We start from the raw sequence: 26649 nt of genomic DNA, 5'->3' as shown, positions 1-26649 counted from the left end.
ATAAGGACATGCATTATACATGGGTAGTATTAATTCTGTACCTATATGAATGTTTTTAATTCTTTTGTTTATGCTTATGAGTTAAAAGTGTAACTCTAGAAATCAATAACGACATCCATATGCAAAATAATGCCATAGGATAATCGGTTTTGTTGAACTTATGACAAACTTGCAACGAAAGTAATTTCAGCCAACAATTCAACAAAACGAAATGAAGAGTGACACATTATTGTCCACAGAGTAAGTGACTCTGACTTGATAAAGTAGGTGATGCTGACTTTATTACCATAAGATGAACAGCACGACATTTCTCTTCATACATTTTAGGTGGGACCTAGCAATCTAGCTGATATTTTTACAAAAATTATTGGAAAATTAAAACTAAAAATTTTTTTCCCTGAAAGTTTGGGCCAAAAACAGGGGTGCGCATTATACATGGCAAAATATGGTAACTTAGAATTGATTCAATTTAATCAAATAGAATTGATTAAATTCTGTACAAGCTTCAGGGCCAAACTAAAACCTGAAGAAGGGAGGCAGAAGGGTGCCAGGGATTATTTGCATGGTGCTAGGCCCTAAGGATGATGGCTTGTCCACCTGTCCCCACCCATCCCATGACTACCTTGGCCCTGCTCTCCCTGCTCTGACTATCAGAGCCCCCAACACCTTTTCACCCAGAGGAGGAAGACAGTAACACTACATCTGTTGTATGCATTAGTATTAATATCTTCTCTTCTTGCTCAGGAAGAAGGTCAAAATCAAGAGCCCGGAGCCGTGACCAGCCTCTCTAGCACAGATGAAGTTAATAATAAGTCTCATGAACTAAACTATAAGTAAAAACAATTGAAAAACTCTTTAGCTTACTTGGAATAAAATATGAAGGCGGACATTTTAAATTTTCTTCCATCTACATATTTTACAACTTTATATTATGGAACTATTCAAAAATGCACAAAAAGTAGAGAGAATAATGATGTACCATCATCCAGCTTCAACAATTATCAATAATGATCTAGTTTCATCTTTCTCCTCACAACTTGTTTTTTGCTTGGGAATATTTTAAAGCAAATCCTAGCCTTTTTGTGCATTTCCATCAGAGGAGGATATAATTTTTTTTTTTTAATTATTCCTATGATACTATCACACATAACAAAATCAATGATAATTTGAGGTGGACTATTAGGCGTGAGGCTACATGGTGGAATTAGAGGAGAAAGGCTAGCGATACAGTGTTCAAGTCTGTATTAGTTTCCTATTACTGCTGTAACAAATAACCATAAATTAAAACAACACAAATTTATTTCCCTGTCTTGCAGTTTTGGAGGTCAGAAGTCCAAAATCAGTGCTATTGTGGGGGAGCAGGGTCTCCCGCATGACAACCACTGTTCTAAAATAAATTGGTAGGCCTTCATTCCTTTCTGGAGGCTCTAAGTGAGAATCTGTTTCCTTGGTTTCCTTGTCCTTTCCAGTTTCTAAAGATAGCCCACATTCCGTGGCTCATGGCTCCCTTCTTCCATCTTCAAAGGCAGAAATGTTGCATTGCTCCGACTGCGTGTGTGTGTGTGTGTGTGTGTGTGTGTGTGTGTGTGTTTGTGGGTGTGTGTGTGTTTACATCTCCCTCTCTGACTTTCTTCTGCCTTTCTCTTCCACTTTTAAGGCCCCTTGAGATTACATTAGGTCCACCTGGATACTCCAGGATAATCTCCCTGCTTTAAGGTTAGCTGGCTAGCTACCTTAGTTTTATCTGCAATCTTAATTCTGCTTTGCCATGTAACTGAACACAGTCATAGGCTCCAAGAATTAGGATCTGGACATCTTTGGGGGGCCATTATTGAGCCTGCCATATGCTCCCTCCTCAGTGACTTATCCAGGGGCCTTAGGTATATGGCAGGAACCAGGAGAAGCAAAATAATAACAGCATCTGGAAAATCATGAGAGAAGGGATTCAAGTTCTGCATAAGAAGCTTCAGAGAAAAGGCTTCCAGTGTCTCTATCATGAGGAAACAAGAGATAGAAGCCTCATGCAAGAAAACTGAGAAACTCCTTCACGTAATTCGCCAGCCTATGCTGTAGTCAGTGTTTGTTCAGAGAAGAAGGTTGGATGTAAGACCCTTCTTTTTTCTCTTTAAACAGGAATTTAGTCATGATAGGCAAAGTCACTATGGAACTTGTTGAATTATAGTTAATTTGAATAAGACATTTGAGAGTGGAGCAAATTAGAGCAAGCAAAACATTGGAGCATACTCCTAGCTTTTATCTGAATTTTAGTTTAAAACAAACCTGGGGCTACAACATGGATTGTGCTCCTTATTATTTGCTCAGCTTCAAAAGAAAAATGAGTCCTGCCTTTGTCACATGCAGGCTGTGTTCAATGAGCCACCAACCATCCATTGGGGCAGTGTCAGAGGACTGGCATAGGAACCTCAAATACCCACCAGGCTCCTCTCCCAGGGACTTGGGAGCAGGACCCGCTTGGAAGCTGCATGGGCACCTCATGGCCCACCCTCAACACTCACCTGTTCTTGGGATCGATCTTGCCAGGGTTCCTTCCAACTCTGCCAAGAATGTCTTTGAGACAGAGTCTGATGGAAACCGCTCAAATGAGGTTTAAGTCCAGGCGTTTCACAGTGTTGGTTGTGCTCTTTGACTTTATAAGGAGTCTGTCCTTCATTTTCAAGCTCTGCTGAGGACTATTCCTGAATCTGGGACACTAGAAAGGTTGGAGAACTGCTCTGGGCAGATGGGGAGTCTGCACTCTGCTGTCATTAATCACAAAAGGCTTCCTTCTCTCTCCTATGTTATGTAGCAGGAAGGGTTGGCAAAATCTAAAAGATCTCTCTTTGCTTCAAAAGGAAAAATAGGAGGCAGGAAGAGAGAGAGAAGTTCATCTTTGTTTGGGCAAAACTTTAGGTCTGTAACATCAACAAACATCAATTGTAGTGTGTGGCCTCAGCCTTCCTGAAGGAAATCCAGACCACATTAACATCCAGGGAATTTGCAATGGCGGCATTTGTGGCGGCTTGCAGATTTCCATTGGCGATTTCCTTAAAGCCAAAGAATTATAATTAAAATAGAAATGGATCCAATTATATCTGCCTCCTGTCTGAAAGGATGTAGCCAGTAATGAGAATCACATGTCTTAACTGCAGTTCCTTCTATTTCCAAGCAAGTTGTCTCATGAGGGAAATTCCTTCTTTTCAGCAAAGCTCAGTAAACCACATTTCTCCCTGCTCCGTGGCTACTGTGGTTTTGCACTGATTTGAAATAGTCCCAGTATTGGAGTGCAGTCATAGTACATGCTCTCATTTCTCTATCCTTTCTTCTCTATATAAGACATGTCAGGGTGATACGACCTATCTTTTTGTTTCAAAGAGAGAGATCAGAAGAGTAAAAGTGCTAAGTCTTAATCTGCCAAGACGCACCCTACCAGCAATGATAGGTAGCACAAGTCATTGCCACCTGGGATATTGTTAGGTCCTGAAGAGGTGAAGAGGTAGCTAGGTGACTCAGGGGAAGTGAGGAGGTTACTAGGTGGCCAGGGTGTGCTAGTCTTGGGGAGAATTTTACCCACTGAATGAGGGAGACTCAGATAACATGATGGCCATCAATGTGCCTTGAAAATGGCAGAGCCTGTTGCTGGGGCAGAGTGCCATGGTCACCAGGAATAGATTACATAATAGTTGTTCTTATCATTGTTACTACAACTACTCACTATAGCTTTGGTCTGCGCAGCACAGATCCAGTCAAGCATAGCAAGCCATCACAACGTTCTCTTCCTTCCAGAAAGCTCTAGAAGCAAGAACAGGTGCAGAGCCAACCCCCCCCCCCTCCAGTGCCCAGTTGTTATAAGCATTCACAGACAAGTCTTTGTGTAAACATATGTTTTGGTCCTTATTAGTCACTTAAATATCTTCTTGATGAAATAGCTATTAAAACTTTTGTACATTTAAAAACTTTTTTCCTTTTTCCTTTTGTCCATTTTTAATTGAGTTATTTGACTTATTGAATTGTAAGCATTCTTTATATATTTTAGATATAAACCCTTTATCAGACATAGATTTACAAATATTTTCTAATAGACAGTGATTTGTCTTTATTTTCTTAATGCTATCTTTCGGAGAGCAGAAGTTTTTAATTTTTATGCAGTCCAAATTAGTAATTTTTTCTTTTGGTACCATACTATACTTTATGTACCATAGCTAAGAACTCTTTACCTAATCCAAGGTCACAGATATTTTCTACAGTGTCTTCTTCTAGAAGTTTTATAGTTTTGCTTTACTTTTATTTATGATTAATTTGGGTTAATTTTTATATATGTTGTGAAGTAAGTTCATTTTTCTGCATATGGATATACAATTGTCTCAGCCACGTTTGTTGAAGACCATTCTTTTTCAACTGAACTGGTACCTTTGTTGAAAATCAATTGACCATAAATATAAGGATTTATTTCTGAACTTTCAATTCTGCTCTGTTAATCTGTATGTCTATCTTTATGCCAATGCCACATTGTCTTCATTACCAGGCTTTGTGGTAAGTTTTGAAAGTGTGAGTCCTCCAACTTTGTTCTTTTAGAAAATTGTTTTGGCTATTCTAGGTCTTTTGCATTTTCATATACATTTTAGAATTGGCTTATCAATTACTACAAGAAATTCTGCTGGGATTTTGACAGGGATTTTGTTTGGTCAGTTGGGGGAGCGCTGCCATCTTAATATTCTTTCTTTCAATCCATGAAGATAGAATATATCTACATTTATTTAGATCTTTAATTTCTCTTGTACTATTTAGTGTACTATGTACTGTTTAGTGTACGATGCTTACACTTATTAAGTATTTTATCCTTTTAGATGCTATTGGGATTTTCTTAATCATGTTTTTGGACTGTTCATTGAAACTACATGAGGAAAATTGGTATTTTGTATATTGATCTTTTATTCTGAGATTTTCTGCATACTAGATCATGCTGTCTGTGAATTAAAAGTTTTACTTTTTATTTTCCATTTTGTATATAACACATTTAGTTGATCTTTCTTGTTTTATTGTACTGGCTATAGCTGTCAGTATTATGTTGAATAAGAGTGGTGCAAATAGATACCCTTTTGCTTTCAACCTGTTTGTGTCTTTGGATTGAAAGTGTGTGTATTGTAGACAACATATAGTTAGATTTGCTTTTTCATCCAGTCCAACAATGTCTGACTTTTGACTGGAATATTTATTCCATTCACATTTAATGTAATTATTAATATGGTTGGATTTATATATGTCATTTTGCATTTGTTGTTTTTTTGTTGTGTGTTTTTTTTTTGCATCATTTCTTTTTTGTTCTTCCTTTATTCTTTTCTTTTATGTTAAACAAATAATTTTGTATAGTATTTTAATTCCTTGGTCGATTTTTAAACTATACTTTTATATATATATAAATTTTATTGGGGAATATTGGGGAACAGTGTGCTTCTCCAGGGGCCATCAGCTCCAAGTCATTGTCCTTCAATTTAGTTGTGGAGGGCGCAGCTCAGCTCCAAGTCCAGTGGCTGTTTTCAGTCTTTGGTTGCAGGGGGCACAGCCCACCATCCCATGTGGGAATTGAACCAGCAACCTTGTTGTTGAGAGCTTGCGCTCTAACCAACTGAGCCATCTGGCTGCCCCTTAAACTATACTTTTGAGTGATTGTCTTAGTATTTGCTCTAGGAATCACAATATGTATTTTAACATATCACAACCTACCTCAGGTTAATACTAACATAATTCAGTAACATATAGCAAATTTGATCCAACATGGCTTCATTTTCTCCCCACACCCTCACTTTTGTGCTGTTAGTGTCATATATATTAGTACACACACACACACACACACACACACACACACTAGGTGTGATAAAAAAAAATACAGTGAATGCTGCTGCCAAGTGCCATCCCATAGAAAGGTAGGGATCTTCAATATAGGAAGTGGCACGTCAAACCTTAGGAACAGTGTGTGACAAGCTTCAACTTGTTCAGTGCAGTCAGTCAGGTGTGAGCTACAGTTGAGAGAAGGTGTGTTATAAAGTATGCCATAAATCATCCAACATCATGACAATGCTGTGTCACACATCACTTCTGGTATATGGCAATTTCTGTCAAATAAAAACATTATGGTGTGTCCTCATCCACCTTACTCACCAGATCTGACACCGTGCGAATTCTGGCTCTTCCCCAAAGTCAAAATGAGCATGAAAGGTGAACATTTTGAATCGATTCAGGGCATTGAGGCAGCCATGGCAGTGCAACTAAAGACACTCACGAAAGAGGACTTCCAGAACTGCTTCAGAAAGTGGCAAGAACGATAGGAGAAGTGTGTCCAAAGACAGGGGGAGTATTTTAAGGGGGATTAATGGCAATGTGTCTTTTACTGTAATAATTTTTTTATTTAAACATTCACCATATTCCTTGATTACACCTCAAACATATATATATATGACGTATATATGTTGTAAGCCCCCAAATCCGCTTGCTTTATATAATCTTATGCTATTTAAAGAAATAATAGAAGAAATGATAAAAATGTATATGGTTATCAAGTCTTTTATAATTACCCACATTTTAACCATTTCTAGTCTTCTTCTTGTGGATTCAAGTTACCAATTAGAGTAATTTTCTTTTCATCCTGAAGAACATCCTTCAGTATTTTTTGTAAGGCATATCTATGAGCATCACATTATCTCAATCTTTGTTGATTTGAGAATATCTTTATTTGATGTTCATGGGTTTTTGAAGGATAGTTTTGCTGGGTATAGTATTCTTGGCTGACAATTGTTTCTTTCAGCACTTTGAATATGTCATTCCACTGCTTTCTGGCCTCCATTGTTTTTGAGGAGATTTAGCCATTCTTAGTTTTGTTCCCTATATATGATTAGTTTTCCCCTTGCTGCTTTCAAGATTTCCTCTTTGTCTTTTGCCATCAAGAGTTTGACATAACTAAGTGAAGATCTCTTTATTGTTTTTGGGTTTTGTTTTTTTTAACTTGGGATTCATTGGGATTCTTGGATTTATAGATTAATGCTTTCATCAGATTTGAGAGGTTTTCAGCCATTATTTCTTCAAAAAATTTTCCTGCCCTTTTTCATTCTCCTTTTATTCTGGGATTCCCATTATGTAATTGATATGCTTCATGTTGTTCCACAGGTCTCTGAAAATTTGTTCATTTTTTTTCAATCCTTTTTCTCTTCGTTCTTCATGTTGGATATCATTCCATTGATCCATCTTCAAATTCACTGATTCCTTCTGATATCTCAAATCTACTGTTGATCCCATATAATAAAGTTTTTATTTTGTTACTGTATTTTTCAAATCTGGAATTTCCATTTGGTCATTTAAAAAAGTTCTATTTTTTTATTGATATTCCTACTTGAGTAATTTTCATAATATTTTCCTCAAATTCTTTAACCACAATTTCCTTTAATTTTTTGAATGTACTTAAAATAGCAGCTTTGAAGTTTTTGTCTGTTAAACCCAACATCTGGGTTACTCAAAGACAGTTTCCATTGACTTTTTTCCCCTAACTATGTGTCACATTCTCTTGGCTTTTTTTTTTCTTTTTTTTTTTTTTTGCATAACTCATAAATTTTTGTTGAAAATTGGATATTTTAGATAATAAATCATAACAAATCTAGATTCTGTTTTCTTTTTATCCTCCAAGATTTTTAGTTGTTACTACTTTTGTTTGTTTTTAACTTGCCTGGACTTGATCTGCAGAATCTGTCACCTTGCAGTTTGCATCTGCTGATGACCCTACTCAGTTTTTATTATTATTATTATTATTTGTATTTGTATTTGTATTTGTTTTTTTTCTTTGGGAGACTGGCTTCTTCTGGGTCACCTCTGTGTTTGCATAGCTTGATGGTCACTCAATGATTGGTCAGAGGTGTGCTTAAATACCACCATCTGCTGGACCTGTGTATCAATTGGGTGATGTAATCAAATCTGGCAATTTTCAACTCTGCCTCAGCTGTTACTTTAATGCCAGGCCCTCTTGGGTCTCCACTGTGCATATACACAGGCTTCCAGATAGCTGGGGTTGTGTGGAATGCTTATCAAAACCTTAATGGCTATCTCATTTCCAGGCTCTCCCTATACTAAATTTCTGGCTAGTTTTATACTGCTCCTTCCAACCTGGATTACAATGTCAGGCTAGGGGATCTGTAGGCTTTCCCCATTTGCTGCTGACTATGTGTTTCTACTCTTTACTCCAAATCAAGTGAAGGCCAGTTCAGTCCTGATAGAATAACCAGGCTGACCAGGAAGGGATGGAGAGGGTGGAGGCAGTCCCAAGAAAGAATGCCACATATAACCACTGTTTTTATTACCAGGATCTCCACAGTTTTTTTGTGATTACATGTTTCTCAATTTACTGTTTGCCTGTGGTCAATTTCCAGAGCCCTGATATGATGATTTTTTACAATTACACCCAGTTTTACAGTTGTTTTTAGGGGAGAGGATTTGTTGACCTCTTCACTCCTTCATAGCTGGAACTTCGAACCTATATACAATGTCTTTCTAAAGAAAATGCATTTTATTATTTTTAAGCATGGCATCTTATCATTTTGGCTATGAATGAGTACTAATAAATAAAGGTAAGTTTAGAAAGACTGAATTACTGCTTGGCCTTTTGGCTAAGATAGAGCATAGACCATATCACTCCCTTGCTCAGGACTGGATGGCTCCATACTGCCTATCCAAGCCAGTTCAGATCCTCTGGTTTCCTGGGTCTCCCGTGATTTGGCCCAGGCTTAACTACCTTACTTACTTCCCACCTGGAAAGCGTGTTGACTGTGGGGTGAGGGACAGGGAGAAGAACAGTCATTCAGGCCTGCATGACCATAAATGACTACACCACTAACAAAAATGTCCCAGATTTAGGTGCATAAAAATACTTTTTATGTGAAATCAATAACAGAAGCACTCAGAACAAAGCATGTTTTAAATGGTGTTATTGGGAGTAATTCAGAGTTAGCAGATCGAGGTTATGGACATGAGTGCAGAACGGCTTCTCTGGTGCAAGATGTGCGACTTGATCCCACAGCTGCCCAGTGCTTTCTAACCACTGTTTCTTTCATGTCATGGTATTCATTATGGGTTGAATTGTGTGCCCAAAAAAGATATGTTGAAGTCCTAACTGTTCCAAATACCTCAGAATGTGCCCTTATTTGGAAATAGGATCACTGCGGATATAATTAGTTAGGATGAGGTCATTAGGGTGGGCCCAAATCCAATATGGTTGGTGTCCATATAAGAAGAGGGAAGACAATGTGTAGACAGGCACAGAGAGAGTATCATATGAAGACACAGGGACACATAGACGTAGAGGGAAGACAGCCATGTGGAGATGGAGGCAGAGATTGGAGTGATGCTGCTGTATACCAAGGAATGCCTGGGGCTATTAAGATCTGGGAGGAGCAAGGAAATCCGCCTCTAGAGACTTTGGAGAGAATGTGCCCCTGCCAGCACCTTGATTACAGATATCTGGACTCCAGAACTGTGAGAGAATACATTTCTGTTATTTTAAGCCACTCAGTTTGTGGTACTTTGTTATGGCCCTAGGAAACTGATAAATATGGTATATATGTTTTGTCAAAGTTGGTTCACTCCATCGTCATGATTCCCATGCCTGTTCCCAGCCTGGGACACCAGCCTGGCTGTCATGTCCTCTTCTGGGCTACATAGTCAGGCCATGTGTGGTTCAGCAGCTTTGGGAAGCAGGCACATTTTATAGACTTAGATTTAAAAAGACAAGCTTTTTATATTTCCCACAATTTCTCACTTATCAGCATCTGGCATGTTACAGAGTAAAGTATTGTTCATGCTTGCTGTGAAATCACAGCTATTTCTTGTGCGCTATCGAAGAACTAGCCAAGCCTGACTGTGTGACTCCACAAGTAAGAGAAATGGCTATGAATGAGCACTAATAAATAAAGTTAAGTTTAGAAAGATTTAATTGCTTCCTGGCCTTTTGGCTCAGATCAAGGAGGCTGGTGCCCTCGATACAAAGTGCTGTCCTTGGGAGTGGCCAAGTGGGGAGTGGGCTGAATGGTGTGACGGTGACACATGACTGTCTCTGGACCCTGTCCCACCTCCTCCCCAGTTCAGGGCCTTCGCACAGGCTGCTCCCTCTGCTGGGGACGCTAGCCCTGCTCCTTCTCCCACTCTATGTCTCAACCTCTCAACTTAAGTGTCACCTTCTTACCTAAGGGAGCACTACGTACCCCTCCCCATATATGTCTCCCCAACCTATTCTTCGCTTGCTTCATAAACTTCATTATGATTTGTCATTATTTGTTTGCTAAATTTTTGTGTGTTTTGTTGTGGTTATTTTTTGCCATGGTGAGCTCTTTGAATGTAAGAGCTATGCCAGCTTTATCCCCCATGTACTGCTGATACTGGGCACCAGTCCCCAGTCCCCAACACATATCAAGTGCTCAAAACCTCCTGCAGAATGAGCTCTACTCGAAAGTCTCCATGATATACATGAAAACACCCTGGACACCATCAAGGGTATTTTTATTTTCACTGTACTAAACCACTAGGCTTCCAAACCAGCCTCCCACAGGCCCCAAGACTTAATGAGTAAGTTGTAACCTAAGGTCCCCATCCTGGGGCAGCTCCTCATCTTCACCTTCATGACCCTCATCCTCAACTGTGTTATATGCTCTCCATGGGTCACCAGTGTAGATTCACACACACCTAGGAGAGTCGCAGATTCTGTTCAAATGGAAGTGGGCCCATGTCACACCACTGCTCAGAAGTATTCCCTGATTGCTCCCCTGACCACTAAGAGTGGAAGTACAGGTCCTTACTGTGCCTACCAGGGCCTTTGGGGTCTGGCCCCAGCTACCCCTCTGACTCATCTATGCCCTCCTCCTGGCTCACACTGGCCCTTGCTGCCCCTTGAGCATGCTACATGCTCTTCTGCAGTAGGGCCTCTCCCAGGGACACTACCTACCCAGATAAACGCAGATCTGTCTTCTCTATCTCTCTAGAGTCTGAGTTCAAATGTCACCTTCTCAGTGGGCCCACCTGTGCCACCCAATTTTTAAATTAAACTTTTTATAGTGACACAAATGTAGATCCACCTATAGTTGCAAGAAATAATACAGAAAGATCTCCTGTGCCCTTTCCCCTGTAACCCCAAGTGGTAACATCTTCCAAACCTGTAGTACAATAGTACAACCAGCACACTGGTGGCATTGATTCAGTCAGGTTACAGGACATTTCCATCCCACAGGGATCCCTCAGACTGCCCTTTTATAGCCACACCCAGTTCCTTCAGCCCCACCCCCTCGATAACCCCAGCAACCACCCATCTGTGCTCCGTTTCTATAATTTTGTCATTTCAAGAATGCTAAATGAAAGGAACCATAGAGTATATAACTTTTTGGGATTGACATTTTTCACTCAGAAGAATTCTCTGGAGATTCCTCCAGGTTGTTGGGTACATTAGTAGTTCGTTCCTTTTCATTGCTGAGTAGTAATGCCACGGTAAGGAGGTGCCAGTTTGATCATTCACCCAATGGACAAGTTGTTTCCAACTTGGGGCTATTACAAATAGAGCTGCTGTGGAAATTCATGCATGGGTTTTTGTGTGAACACAAGTTTTCATTTCTCAAGGGTAAACACCTGAGAGTCCAATTGCTAGGTCAAATATTAATTGCGTGTTTTAATTTTTAAAGAAACTCTGGCCATTCTAGTTTGAATTTTAAATTCCCAACTCAAACACATCCAACACCTTTTATCCTGCTCTACTTTGATCTTTTCCACAGTACTTCACCTTCTAAAATACTGTACAATGGATTTGTTTGTTTATTAGATGTATTGTGTTTGATCTGTCTTCCCATCCATCCCAATGTCATTCTGAGCCGGAGCAGGCACAGGAGCACCGATGCAGGCACTCTGACCGGCTTCCTCCATCAGTGGAAAGCTTGCTGGGATCATGAGATCACACAAAGGCCAAATGCCCATCAACTGCGTAATGCGGTTGTGATGATAAGACAGACCCTGTGCACGAATTCTCCAGATGAAGCAGTGTACTATGTTTACAAGCAAACCACACTGAGTACAAAAACCAAATTAGTGCTATCCCAAAATAAAACGTACAGTGCAGGAAAGTCTTAACTCAGAAACTCTGTTGATTTATGATCTGGCCAAGCAGAGCTGCAATCCACGTAGACTCCCTCCCTACCCTCCCCACTCAGTCCCAGGGGAGGGAGTCGTTTTGCAAATAAGCAGAAAGGATTCTAGTTAGAAACATTCAGAGAGCCCCAAAGGCAGGAGAATCAAGACAGGACTGTATTTCAAGCTGAAAAGTGAAAACCAAATAAACAAAGCTGCCTGGCGTGGCACCTGGCCAGCTCAGCTGTGTAAGTGAACAGCAAAAACATTCCTCAGCTCTGTGGAAGCCCCTGGAAGAAATCCAGAACCTTGTTTACTTAGCCTGACTGGGGAGTTGTTGTTATTATTATCATTGCCATGAATTCATTTATTTCTTAATGCAATGGTTTCTTTCATTTTCAATGTTTGTCTTACATTTGTACTGATTAGGTGAATGCTGGAAGAAATAATGAAATAGTCCTGTCAAATAATGCTCTGGCTGACTCAAAGTGGAAATGTTTATAGTGTTCCCATTAACACCAGATGATGTCAGCCTGACTATTGTGCTGCTTTTTCAAAAACACACAGGGCTGAAAAAACCCTCACAAACAATCCAAAATGAGTCAAGACCTAGAAGACGTTTTCTCCATAAACACCTTCCTCTGGATTTTGGCACTGGCAGCAAAACCCACAAGGATATGGGGAGTGCGGTGACTCTGAATGCTGGGAACTCACGTGTCCCGGCATCCTAAGCGTCATCCAGACAGATGACTTGTGGGTGTCACTATTTATAAGCACCACCTGTGTCCCCTCCCAGCCTGGCTCTGTGCTTTGATTCCTGTGACTCCTGTGTCCCACTTGTCTTCCTGACCCTTTTTTCTCCTCCACTTTATCCTTCCTTATCTTCCCCAAACCCAAAGGTAAACCAACTAAAACAACTAGGCCTCAGCATCCATTATGGAAATATAGCTTCACTTGTGGTGCCATAAAACTGCCATCCTCAGCCAGGAACCACAACTCCCCAGCCCACAGGCCCTCCGCTCTGGACCACTGGAAGCTAGGAGAGGGAGTGATGTGTGCCAGGGGGCAGTTTTCAATGTTCTTCTCCAAGCAGAGACCAGCCCAGACCCATTCCATACAAGCTTCATCAAGACTCTGTTTTGGATGCCCTGGGCTTCTTGAGTGCCCCAGATGACCACGGGAACCACAGGAGAGAATTAGTGTGGTCTCCACAGTGTCCTGGGTGGAGTATGGGGGCCTGAGGAAGGAGCTTTTATTGCAGGCTTCAGTGCGATCTTTGGGGAAGATTTTCCACTTATGGGAGACAAGCAGAACCAATTTTTAGAGAGTCTTCAAAAACTAAGCTATAAATGCTCAGTGAGCACTGAAGACCTTGGAGGGGAGAACAGGCAGATGCCTGCCCAGGCCTGCAGCCCTGGGTCAAGGAAGCAGAGCAGGGACCATTGTCCTCAGAATCAGAGGCCCCAGAGCCTGAATGCCTAGGCTAGGTCATACTGGACCAATCTCACAGTTCTGGAGGCTAGAAGTCCAAGATCAAGGTTTCTGGAGGGGACTCTCCCTGGCTTGCCAACAGCTAATTTCTCACCATGCCCTCACATGGTTTTTCCTCGGTGTATGCACACAGAGGCAGAGACAGTGCATGCATGCCTTCTGGTGTTTCCTCCTAGAAGGACATTAATCCTATGGGATCAAGGCCCCACCCTTGTGACTTCACGTAACCTTAATGACCTCTTTATAGGCCCCATCTCCAAATATAGTCACATGAATAGGTTCGGGATTCAACATATAAATTTGGGGAAGACACAATAAAGTCCATAGCAGCTCCCCAAGAACTGATATTCCACTTCCCTAATTGGAAAAAATTCAGGGATTCCCTGGCATCAATTTGGTTCCATTCTGCTCACGAACGCAGTATGTCTACTGCTCTGAGTGGGACTGGGGCCATAAAGGGGTTAGAGCACCCTGCGTGCCCCTGCCCTGGCAGAAACCCCCTGAGAATGGGGAGCATTATGATATACGAGTTCCTTTCAAATTGAGCTGATGTACAAATGCAGGAGTTGTGTGCTGGCCCTCAGTTTCAAGAACTGGATGGGAAGGAATTGTAGGCCATGGTGCATTGCAGACAGCCCACGGGCCTGCATATAAGAAGGCCAGGCATCCTCTCCCCACTTCCCTGATCTGGGCAGTGGAGATAATACAGTGAACACTGCATGCACAGCGTTGTGTGGCACTTGTGTGAGCTCATATATGTGGGGCCCTGAGAAGTGGAGGGAGAAACTCTCAGGAGGCAGAGGCAGGAGGAGATTGTTCTCCTCACTTTTCATGGTGCCACAGGAAGCTGCCCCTGGATTCTTCTTCAGGATTAAGATGAAGAAGGATGCAAGAGCCTTTCACTACCATGGTAACAGCAAGATATGTCTAGGTGAACTAAGAATCCTACTTTCCTATTTGGTGAATGAGTTGTAGGTGCAAAGAAGCCCTGATTAACTGAAATTCAGGTAGGGAAGAGCCTCTCATGGTTGAACCAAAAGTACCAGCTGAGGCAAGCACCTAGTCTGGTGTAGGCAGGCAGATGAGCAGGCCTGCTATAGAGGAAGACAATGTGTGCAGGAAGCAGGCAAGCTTTAAATGACAGTTAGGTTTTGATTAAACAAAAGAAAACAAATATAAACCCACAAACCCAAGAAGCTGAGTAAGTTACAAGCAGAATAAATATTTTAAAAAACCACACTCAGGCACTTTGTAGTCAAAATGCTGACAACAAAGTTAAAGAAAAACATCTTAAAAGGAGCCAGAGGCAAAACATGTTATATACATACAAAATTAAAACTGACATCTCATCAGAAACAATGAAGGCAAGAAGAAAAAGGAAAAAGATCTTTTAAGTGCTGAAAGAAAAACACCTGCAACTTAGAATCTATAAACTACAAAAATATCTTATAAAAATTAAGGCAAAATGAAGAAATTTTTGGATATCAAAAGCTGCGAGTCATCTCTAGCAAATTCACACTACGAGAAATGTTAAAAAAAATTCCTTAAGGGTGGTAGAAAATGACATCAGATAAACAAGAGAAAAAACACAAATTTCAAATGTCAGGAATAAAGGGAGGTTATTAATACCAATCCTGAAGATATAAAGGTTAATAAAGTGTTTTTGAATGATTTTATGCTAAAAATATTGACAAGTTAGATAAAATGGACAAATTCCTTGAAAAACACAAATTACCAAAACTGACACAGGAGGAAATAGAAAATCTGATGATCCCCACATTGATTTTAAAACTTGAATTTGTAGTTAAAAACCTTTACAAAGAAATTTCAATCACAGATGGTTTCACCAGTAAATTCCATCAAACTTGCAAGGAAGAAATTATACCAAATGTACACAAACTGTTTCAAAGAATGGAGGAGGAAACCATTTTCCAATTTTTAAAATTTTTGTCCAGTCCAACCCTAATACCAAAACCAGACAAAGACATTACGAGAAGAGAAAACCACAGACCAATATCCCTTATGAACATAGACACAAACATCCTTAACAAAATATTAGCAAACTGAACTGAGCATTTTTAAAAAATAGGATAATACAACATGACCAAAACCTGGGAAAATTTCCCAGGAATGTAAGATTGCTTTATTTTTTAAATATCAATCAATATAACTCATCACATCAGAATAAAAGAAAACTCATATCACCATCTCAATGGATACAGGAAAAACATTTTCTAAAATTCAACACTTCTTCATGATAAAAACTCAGCATAGTAGGAATAGAAGGAAACTTTCTCAACCTGATAAAAGGAATTTCAAAAAAACCTACTGCTAACATCATACATAATGACAAAATATTGGAAGTTTCACCTTAAGATGGAGAGCAAGGCACGGCTGCCCACTCTCACCACTTCTATTCAACATTGTGCTGGAGATCACGGTTTACTGGGACCACAGGGCAAAAAAGAAATAACAGCAATAAAGATTAGAAAAAAAGAATAAAACAGCAGTCTAGAACTAATAAGTGAATTTAGCAAGGTCTCAGAATACAAGGTCAATATACAATTATAAATTGTATTTTTGTACACTAGAAGCAAACAATTGAAAAATTAAATTTAAAAATCATTTGACAAAAAGGGTGAGATTGAGGGAACACTTTGGGGTGTAGTAGTCGTGTTTATGATGGTGGTAATGGAGCATCTGAAAGTAAACTTAAGAAAGCAATTCCATTACAGTAGCATAAAAAAGAATAACATACTTGGAATAAATTTAACAAAGGAGGCAAAAGACTTGTACAGTGAAAACTACAAAACCTTGCTGAAAGAAATTAAAGAAGACCCAAATAAGTAGAAATGTGTCCCTTTTTCATGGAATTGAAGACTTAGTATTAATAAAATGATAGTACTACCCAAAACCAATATACAGGTTTAATGGAATCCCTATCAAAATCCTAATTTTTTTTTAACAGAAATAGAAAAACACATCCTAAAATTCAGATAGACTCTCAAGGGATGCCAAACCGACAAAATAACCTTAAAAAGAACAAAGTTGGAGGACTCACACTTCCTGATTTCAAAACTTACCAAAAAGCTGCTGTAATGGAGGCAGTGTGGTACTGCATGATAACAGATATACTCGTATAGACCAATGGAATAGAATAGAGAGCCCAGAAATAAACCCTCCCATATATGGTCATTTGATTTTCAACAAGGGCCAAGACCATTTAATGTAGACAAGACAGGCTTTTCAACAAATGGTGATGTGAAAATTGGATATTTATATACAAAGGAATGAAGTTACACCAGATACAAAATTGTCTCAAAATGGATTAAAGACCTAAACATAAGAGCTAAAACTATAAAACTCTTAAAAGAAAACATATAGGAAAAACCTCATGGCATTGGATTTAGCAGTGAGTTCTTGGATATGACACCAAAACCATAGGCAACAACAACAACAAAATGAATACATTGGCCTTCATCAAAATTTTAAAAGTTTTGTGCACCAGATAACACCAAGAGTACAAAAAGACAAACTACAGGATGGGAGAAAATTTTGCAACTCACATACTTGATAAGGTTCGAGCATCCAGAATGTCTAAAGAACTTTATAACTCAACAACAAAAGACAAGAACCCTATTTAAACATGGGCAAAGGACTTGAACAGACATTTCTCCCACAAAGTTACACAAAGGCCGCAAGCACACAAAAGATGCTCAACATCATTAGTCATTAGAGAAATGCAAATCAAAACCACAATGAGATATCACTTCATACCCACTAAGATGGCTATAATAATTTTTAAAAAAACAGAAGATAAACAAGCATTGCCGAAAATATGGAAAAATTGTAACCCTAGTGCATGGCTTATGGAAATATAAATGTGTTGTCACTGTGGAACACAACAAAGAATTGAAAACAAGTATTCAAACACTTGTACATGAGTGTACACATACTTGTACATAGCAGCACTGTTCACAATAGCCAAAGGGTAAAACAACCCAAATGTCTATCAACTGATGAATGATTACATAAAATGTGGTTTGTCCATAGAATGGACTATTATTCAGCAATAGAAAGGATGAGAATATGGATACATGCTACAACATGGATAAACGTTATGCTAAGTGAAAGCAGCCAGAGCAAAAGTTCACATATTACGATTTCACTTATGTAAAATATCCAGAATAAGTAAATTCAGAGACGGAAAGCAGGATAGTAGTTTCCAGGGGCTAGGGAAAGAAGAAAATAGACACAGCTAATGGGTACAGGTTTGTTCTGGAGGATGATGGAAATGTTCTAAAATTAGATAGTGGTAATGGTTGCACAACAGTCACTGAAAAGTTTTTAGAGTACGTAAATTATATCTTTAAAAAAATTTTGTGCAACATAGGACTATATACCAAAAAAGTGATTACTACCACTACACACCTAGAATCACCAAAATCCAGAACACTGACAACACCAAATACTGTCAAAGATAAGGACCAACAGGAACTCTCATTACTGGTGGGAATTCAAAATGGCACAGCCACTTTGGAGGACAGTTTGGTGGTTTCTTACAAAATTAAACATACTCTTACCATATGATCCAGCAATCATGCTCCTTGGTATTTACCCAAAGGAGTTGGAAACTTTTGTCCACAGAAAAACCTGCACACGCAAGTTTACAGTAGCTTTATTTATGATTGCCAAAACTGGGAAGCAACCAGGATGTCCTTCAGTAGGTGAATGGATAAATAAACTGATACATCCTGACAATGGACTACTTAGTGCTAAAAAGAAATGAGCTATCAAGTCATGCAAAGGCATGAAGGAAACTTAAATGCATATTACTGAGTGAAAGAAGCCAATCTGAAAAGGCTACATAATGTGTATGATTCAACTATATGACATTCTAGAAAAGGCCAAACTATGGAGACCATAAATAGACCAGCGGTTGAGAGGAGGGGAGGGATAAATGGGCAGAGCACAGAGGATTTTTAGGGCATTGAAAATACGCTGTATGATACCATAATGATGTATATAGATCATTACACATTTATCCAAACCCTGACATCATACTCAAGATAATTAATTCAAGATGATAACAAATCGAAACAGAAAAGGGAAACTATAATGCTTCTAGAAGAGAAGATAGAATATCTTCATGACCTTATGGTAGGCAAAGATTTCTTGGAACTCAAAAAACACGAACTGGGTAAGAAAAATAATGATTTACAAAAAGAGCATCAAAATTCAAACTCAGCTCATCAAAAGATATCATTCAGGGAATGAAAAGAACAAACAGCCTGATTAGTTGTCGTGGGCCCCAGCAGCTTTCACTGGCTTCCCACTCTCCTGCTGAAAGGATTAAGCTGTTTAAGAGACCTTGTCAACTCCTACCCATCTTTTCTCTCACTTAGATTGATAGATTGACAGGTTGCAAAGGAGGCGTCTGGCTCTGACCAATTCAAGAGTTTTCTGGTCCATCAACAAAGCCTATCCCTCTACTAACATTTCTGCAAATACCAATCAGCCATGGTTTTCTCAACCTTCTTTTTAATATTCAATTGGTAGCCAAGTTCCAGGCACAAAAGGCCTTAAGAATCACATTTCTAATAGCATGATGAAATTGATAGTTCTGAAACTGCCCACATTATAGCTCAGCTTGGTCCAGAAACATCTTCTGTAACATTGTATAATCTGATTACTAAGGCACCTCACAAAGCATATTTACATGAAATTTCACGGAAGCTCCACAACATGTGGGGATTAATACTTCATTTTCAGATGAGCACATTGAGATTTCTGAGCATTCTTGCAACGTACTCTTTACCTGTCTGGTAAGTAAAGGTCTGGAGCTCAAACCCAGATCCTTAGCCTCCAAATCCAGCACATCCCACCTCATTGTCAGGCCTGGCTGTGAGATGATGGAAGAGATAGTCTCTGTCACTAACTCTGCTTCCTCAGCATGGGGGTGAATGCATGTGCAGACAATATTTAGCAGAATTTACATAATGGTGATGGAACCAGTCAGACATTTTGCCCGTCCCAGCATGATCTTGTGCGGTGAGAGCAGCCAACGCAGGGCCGCTGAAGGCTCTGGGAAACCTAAGGTTTTATTTCACGTAAGTAAGCAACTCTAGGACCTCCAAGTATGAGCTGATCAGCCAGATTTTGCTTAAATTGGGGATCCTTTGGTCACTGGTTGCCCGTGGAGGGGAAGTGAGCAAACCGCCTAAAAAGGTGAGTCTCGTCAGTCCATTGCTCTGGTGTGGGCCATGCTCAGAAATGAGCTTTCAGAGGTTGAAGTCATTCAGTTGCTCTGCAGCTTTTCGGTCGGCGGATTATTTTGTGAGCCTTCTAATCCTTGTTTCATTCTGAAATGCCAAAGCCATTGCTAACTAAAGGAGACCAACTGTGAAGAGCACTTGTCAAAGGGCCAGTCTCCTGCGCTGCTCCTTATTTCTGCCCTGATTCACGCAGAGGTAAAGGGTTATGTGCTGAACAGGGAAGAACATGGAACCAGGAAGAAAGTGGCAAAAGGTAGAAAATGGGGGTGGGGTATGGTGAGCGCAGGACTGAGGTGTGAAGAAGCATAAGAGACGAGAGCCGGAGAGACGGCAGGTAAAACAGTGAGACATTAGGATTTCAGCGGTTGGGCAGGTCTGCATGACAGGGTTCACGGTGCATATCTCACTTTTCAAAGGCAGTTTCCAGCCCATTTATTTTCCATTCAACAGAAAGTCTTCCATAACTTGATTGCATGATGGTATCATGATGTGCTACGTGGCACAAATAGGCAAATCAAGGCACTAATATTACATTAGAGATATTTCTACCGAGGACAAGAAAAGCTGCTGCCCAAATTTCTCCTTGACAACGTCTCTCCCCTTCTCAAATCCTCCTATTCCCCCTAAAACAACAACAGTACAAGAAACACATGCTGGATAAAATCAGAGTAACATATATTTATAGCCTCACAAAGTACTCCAAGAAAGAATATTTTGCATATGCACAATAAGATACGGAATCTACTTGTTTTGGATTTCTTGCACCTAGCTATTACAGGAAATCACTGCTTCGTTATCACAATTTCTACAAGGTAGAATGGTGTGGAGTCAGTGAGCACTCTGAGTCATTTCCAAAAATGCTTTTAAGGGAAGTTCTGCAAATAATACTATTTCTTAAGGGAGAAACAATTTTAACAACCATTTCTTCTTTTCATGTCATACCAAGTAACATATTACTTTTTGAATCAGAAATAAGTCAAACCAGAATGCTTAACGTACATATTAATAATGGTTCTTGTGGATCGTATAATAGATATTTAAAATAGCAGTAAAGAAGGCTAAAGTGGATGTGTTTTCACTTAGTAACTAGTTGATACTTAATCATGCCTATAATTTGAAAGGCAGCATTTAGGATTTGTAAGATTTTCTACAATCATATGTGATCCAGCAGCTGCTATGCCATTGAGGGGTTGTAGGATGACTTTTTTAAAAAGCCTTTATATGTTTAATAAACTTTTTATTTTAGAACAGTTTTAGGTTGTAGGGAGAGGGGCCTGAGTCCCAGACTCCTTTATGGAATGAAAAAAGTGGAGAAACCTGGTGAGACAGGGCCCTGTGCCTCCTAGGAAACCCCAGTGATTGGCATTGCCGAGTGACAATCAGCTTGTTTCGAAGGGGGAGGAAGGTGCCTTGTACCCAGTGCCACCAGTACCTGGTGAGTGGATGCCCAGGAAGGTTTTGGCCATGCTGCAAAGAGGCCCAGGGATCCTGTGGGGGGTTTTGTTGACTCAGGTGGTAGTCATTTATGAATGCAGATATTTGCTTAGTGGCAGAGGCTATGTTTGCAATGTGAACCTGTTTAAGGGAACCTCCTAAGTAACTTAAGGCACAAGCATTACACAGATATGGCACAAGTCGGGCTGGAAGGAGAAATGTGCCTGAAGTTTGAATCCATGGTTTAGAAGCCACAGAGCACGGCGATACTCTAGGCTGGTCTGAGAAGGGTTCCACACAGCTCATGGGCTTTAGGGCTCCGGAAAATAGGAGCCAGCGGGGTGGGTAGTAAAGCTGTCTGCATTGCACACTGGACCTCAGCCACATTTCCTTCCCAGTGTCCACTGTGCCTCAGTGATGGAGGGTTAGCAGTTCCCGTCTTCTCTCCTTGCTCACACTCAAGGACTCTGCCTGGCATGCAGGCCAGAATCCTCTTGGGCTATGGATTTCCATATATGCTCCTCCATGGAAAGTCCCCACGCTGATACAGGATGTCCTCAGCAGGACCCCATCCTGTCCTCCTTATCGCAGCTACAGGCAGCCTGAGCCACCTTCCTCCTGCCTGAGTCACTGCGCCAGGCCACAGGCTGCCTTTCCTCTGGCTTGGCCTGTGGGCCTGCCACCGTCCATTCCATCTTCTCGCTTGTCCCTTTATTTTTCAGAAATACTACAGATTTATTTTTATGACCTATATGGAATGGCTATTTATTATCCAAAGAAAAATTTCCATACTTATCTCCTTTCCTTTTCTTCGTCTTTCTCGAGATCTAGTCTATCCCATCCCTGCTGGGCCCCACGCCGAATTACTACATTATTTGTATACTTATTGTTACCTAGTTTTCCTTGACTATTACACCATTTTGACAAAAATCAACTGTCCTTTTAGGTTTGGTCCTTGCATTCCCAGCCACCAGTCAGTACACTGCTGACGTTTTTCTTGCTCATCCACGTCTTACCTCCTTGACCACCTTACTGACCGTCCTATGGCAGGAGGCTCCATTCCCCCCAGGAATGGATGAATGAATGAAAAAATGAACAACAGGATGATGCCAAATGTCTAAACCCAGCAATTTTGAATTTGTTCAATTGACCAGAAATTTTGAGACCAGGTGGATCTTGTTTATCTTAAATAAGATACATTGGCGGACCCCTGGATTCATGTCATATTGAATTTCAAGTTTAAAATACCTATAATACATAATTTGGGGATAAATTTTGTATTAATTACTAGATTCTAAGTAAGCAACAAGGAATGCCAATGGTTTTAGGAAACTTATGGGAGGAAAAGTTAGAAGTGAAAATATTCTCTTCATGGCCATTGACATTTTTACCCAGAAATGACAGTGACACTGCCTAGTATCCTGACAGTATAATTTAGGTTGGGGTCGGTGGGTAATGTATTCTGAGCACAACCCCTCTCACTTTTAAGAATTATTCTATAAACATTGAATACCCATTATGTATCAGGCAAGACAATTAGTAATGTCTAGTGATTTTCCCCTATAAAAATGAAACGCTCTCTAGTTTACTCACTTCTGCTATCGCCATGGTTTAGCCAACAAATATTCACCAAGCTCTACCGGGTGTCAGACACTGCCCGGTGTCAGGCTCCTTGTCCTTAAAGATCTCGGCCTGCTGACCATGCAAAGCAACAAACATGGAGCCCGCGGACGGCAGGGAATGCAGGGTAGGGAAGGGACAAGGAAGCTTTCTGGAGGAAGTCACTGCTAAGCCAAGTGCTGAGGATAAGGGGACTCTCCAAGTGATAGGGAACGCGGAATGAGCTTGCCACATTGTGGGAAATGAAATGTTGTGTTAGACACAAGTTATTTGAAAGGAGACATTAGGTCAAAAATGTAAATAGGAATTAAGAAATTGTCTTCCATATCCAGGACGTAGCTCTGAAGATGGTGAAGCCAGGAGGCAAAGTCTCAATTCCTTCGCCTGGATCTGCTCTTGAAGAAGTGGTGAGTCTTGGTGAATGGGGAGTCCAGAGAAGCCAGGGCCCATCCTCCCAGACACCTTTCTCCTTCCGAGCAGCCTCATGAGCAGCTCAGACCGCAACTCCTGTGCAGCCCTGGGCAGACTGCCCAACAACCCTGAGCCTCTGCTTCCTTCATGGTTAAAATGGATGCAATGATGCTCCCTGTTGGGTGTTGTTTCTTTGGTTTCTTCTCCCCATGCAAATGCTGCTAGGCAAAACATCTAAATAGATTCATGCCGGCTCCGTGGTGAGGGGGGTGCGTGGACAGAACGGGCCCTGCACAGGGAGAGGCCAGGGCGTCTGGGGTGGGGAGGAGAAGCAGTAGCACCTGACTTACAGCTCTTCTTCAGGCCCTGCCAGCCCCATTTACTCTGATTTAAAAGACAAAACCTACAGTTTCTGAAACGATGATGGGTCAAGAATCTTCAGATATGGAAGGCATCTTACCTCTCACTGCTCCTACCCTCCCTCCCCCAATTTAATCAAGATAATTTCTGTTCCTTTCCATTAGATTCAATGACCTATTAGGGAACAATAGTTTAAATAAAAATCACATCTGGCAAAGCCATCGAGCATTTTTAGTCTAGCTATGTATGGCTTTCAATTAAATATTTACGAAACATGTAAGATATACAAGCTTCACTGCCAGGTGAATGCCAGTGAAAGGTAGTTTAAAATAAATGTGTCCACCCAGTCTTCTGTCTTCTCCTTTAGAGAAAGTGTATCGGTCAGGGTTCTCCAGAGACACAGAATCACTAGGATGTGTATATACAGAGGGAGCCAAAAATGTATGCACATTTTAAGGAAAAAAAAATGTATTGAAATTGTAATGCTCAATATATACCGATAACAAAAGATGAATACAAGTCATGTGTATACATTTTTTGGCACCCGTTTCTATGTGTGTGTGTGTGTGTGTGTGTGTGTGTGTGTGTGTGCATATGGAGAGAGAGAAAGAGAGAGAGATGTATTTTAAGTAATTGGCTCACGCGATTTTGGGGCTAACAAGTCTGAAACCTGAAGGGCAGGCCAACAGGCTGGAGATCCAGAAAAGAGCTGATGTTACAACCAGTCCAAAGACAGCCTGAAGGCAGAATTCCCTTTTCTTTGAGGACCTCAGTCTTTTTCTCTTAAGGCCTTCAACTGATTGGATGAGACCCACTCCTATTATGGAGAGTAACCTGCGTTATTCAAAGTCTATTGGTTTAAATGTTAATCTTATCTAAAAACTACCCTCTCAGCAACATGTAGATTGGTGTTGGACTAAATATGTGGGTCCTGTGGCGCAGCCAGGTTGCACATGAAGTTAACCATTGCAGAGTGCCCCATGGGAACGTGCACTTGCATGGTAATTTCAGCATTCTCACATTACATCCTGGCTGCATCTCTGTGTTCCTTCTCACCATCCTAAGGTAGCTCCAAGCCAACCTGCTCCTGCCAAAGGAAGTACGGGCTGAAAGGAACCCTGTGCTGGATGGAGGGGACCTGGCTCACTGCCCTCCGCGCCTCCTAGCAGCTGTGCTGTTTCACCCTTTGAACTTCAGTTTCCCCGGTGTAAAGTGGACACGCTGCTATATCTACCTCACAGGATTATAGTGAGTATTCAATGGAAAGAATATAGTGGGGTGGGGGTCGGGGGGACGATGCTTTGCACGCCTTTAGGTGCAGTCATTGGGCTGTCAGGAAGAGCCAGACTTCCCTGAGACCGAGCAGGACAAAAAGAGGTCCCATGTCGTGATGGACAGGGCAGGGTGGGAGGCTTTCCCCATAGACCGAGGCCACTGGGAGGGAGGCTCCAACCTGAAGGACAAGCCTAAATTCCACTGAAAAGTATATACTCCCAATCCAGAGCGCCTAAATTGAGTTTTTGGCTCTTTTAAAATTACTACGTGCTCTTTCCAAAAATTCCAGATTGCAGAGTAAAAAGTGTAAGTTCCCTTCTTCATTACTCCTACCCCAAATCCACTCCCTTCTCCAAAGGAGACAACGATTAACTCCTTGGCAGGAATCCTTTCACATCCTTACTGATCTTTTTGTTACTACAAAATTGGGGTTGACCTATGGTTTTGTGATTTTTTTATTCACTTAGCAATATAGTACATACCTGCTTTTTCATGTTTAAATCTGAATATTTGTATAGTGGGTGTTTTTTTTTTCCTACTTACATAGAGAAAAAAGGCAAAACAGGCAAACAAATAAATAAAAGGCTTCTTACAAATAAAAGATGAGCGTCACTGTAGGCCTAGGAAACCAGCTTTCTGACAGAGTGTCCACATGATTCAGCCCCCTTTTCTCTGGGAAGGGCCCTGGCCCAGGCAGTGCTACCACAAGAGTTTACCTTTGCTGTCCCAGACCCACCGTGTACCCCAAAATCCCCACCTATACATTCCATTCCTAGAATGTTGTCTTGGCTTTCTCCTTGGCTCCCGTAGCCACGTTTTCCTCTGAGGCTGAGACAAAAGCGATTGGCCCTCTGCCACTCCATAAGCAAAGAAATGGAAGCATCGAATTTCAGAGAAAATGGTAATGAATGGGTACAAATACTAGATTATTGTTCCTTTATGAAACCTTCCAGACAGGCAAGCAAGAAGTTTGGGGGAATTGCACTAATGTGTGTGTACTTACAGAACATTTCACTTTCAAGGTCTGATAATGTCTCTGGAGGGACTTTTTCTTTGAAAAGACCAGAAACGCTCTCCTCTTTATCTCTAGTTAGCAGTTTCCTCCCCACTTGTTATGAGGGGAGATATCAGTCACCAAGCCCTTGGTTGGATTCCTGAAGAAAGCCCTAGCAATATTCCACATTGCAAAACGCAGGCCATGCCCTTCTACATTCACACTGGAAAGAGCTGAGGCTCCAAGTCACCTGGGCTGGTGGAGGTGACTCATCTTCCTGACCCGCGTGGAGGAGGGCAGCGTGTTGGGTGCACACTGTGTGCCTGGCAGCAGTCAGCATCCTGTTAGCCAGGAAAACACTGCCTCTTCCCAGGAAAGGCTTTGTGTGCAGCTGGACACATGGTGGACAGAGGCCACTGAGTCATGGAAGAAAACCAGGCTGAATCCAGGGATTCTGTGTTTGCAGTGGGATGAAAGGGGCCCTATTTTCATACCCAACCCTGTCACCCAAACAAACAGGCAACCCTTTTTAGAAGTGTTTGATGGCCTGTTATTACAGGGAAACAAATGGTAGCCTACATGACGAATACCAAGGAAGGCATAAAGCAATAATGACTTTGAAGAGGTCCAGTAGATGGTTTCTATTGGCCC

The 26649-nt window shown here is 40.9% G+C and overlaps 1 long non-coding RNA gene across 2 annotated transcripts in view; it reads left to right on the top strand.

Moving 5' to 3' along the window:
- LOC109452097 (uncharacterized) overlaps positions 1-26649 on the top strand; it is a 48088-nt gene that overhangs the window by 11008 nt on the left and 10431 nt on the right. For both annotated transcript variants that reach the window (XR_012498767.1, XR_012498768.1), the window contains exons 3-4: positions 23291-23365; positions 24795-24977. This is a non-coding gene — a long non-coding RNA (uncharacterized LOC109452097). The remainder of the gene's footprint in view (positions 1-23290; positions 23366-24794; positions 24978-26649) is intronic.

This window comes from Rhinolophus sinicus, linkage group LG09 (assembly GCF_036562045.2).
Source record: "Rhinolophus sinicus isolate RSC01 linkage group LG09, ASM3656204v1, whole genome shotgun sequence".
NCBI classification, from domain to species: Eukaryota; Metazoa; Chordata; class Mammalia; order Chiroptera; family Rhinolophidae; genus Rhinolophus; species Rhinolophus sinicus.
This window is presented reverse-complemented; position numbering and strand designations above follow the sequence as displayed.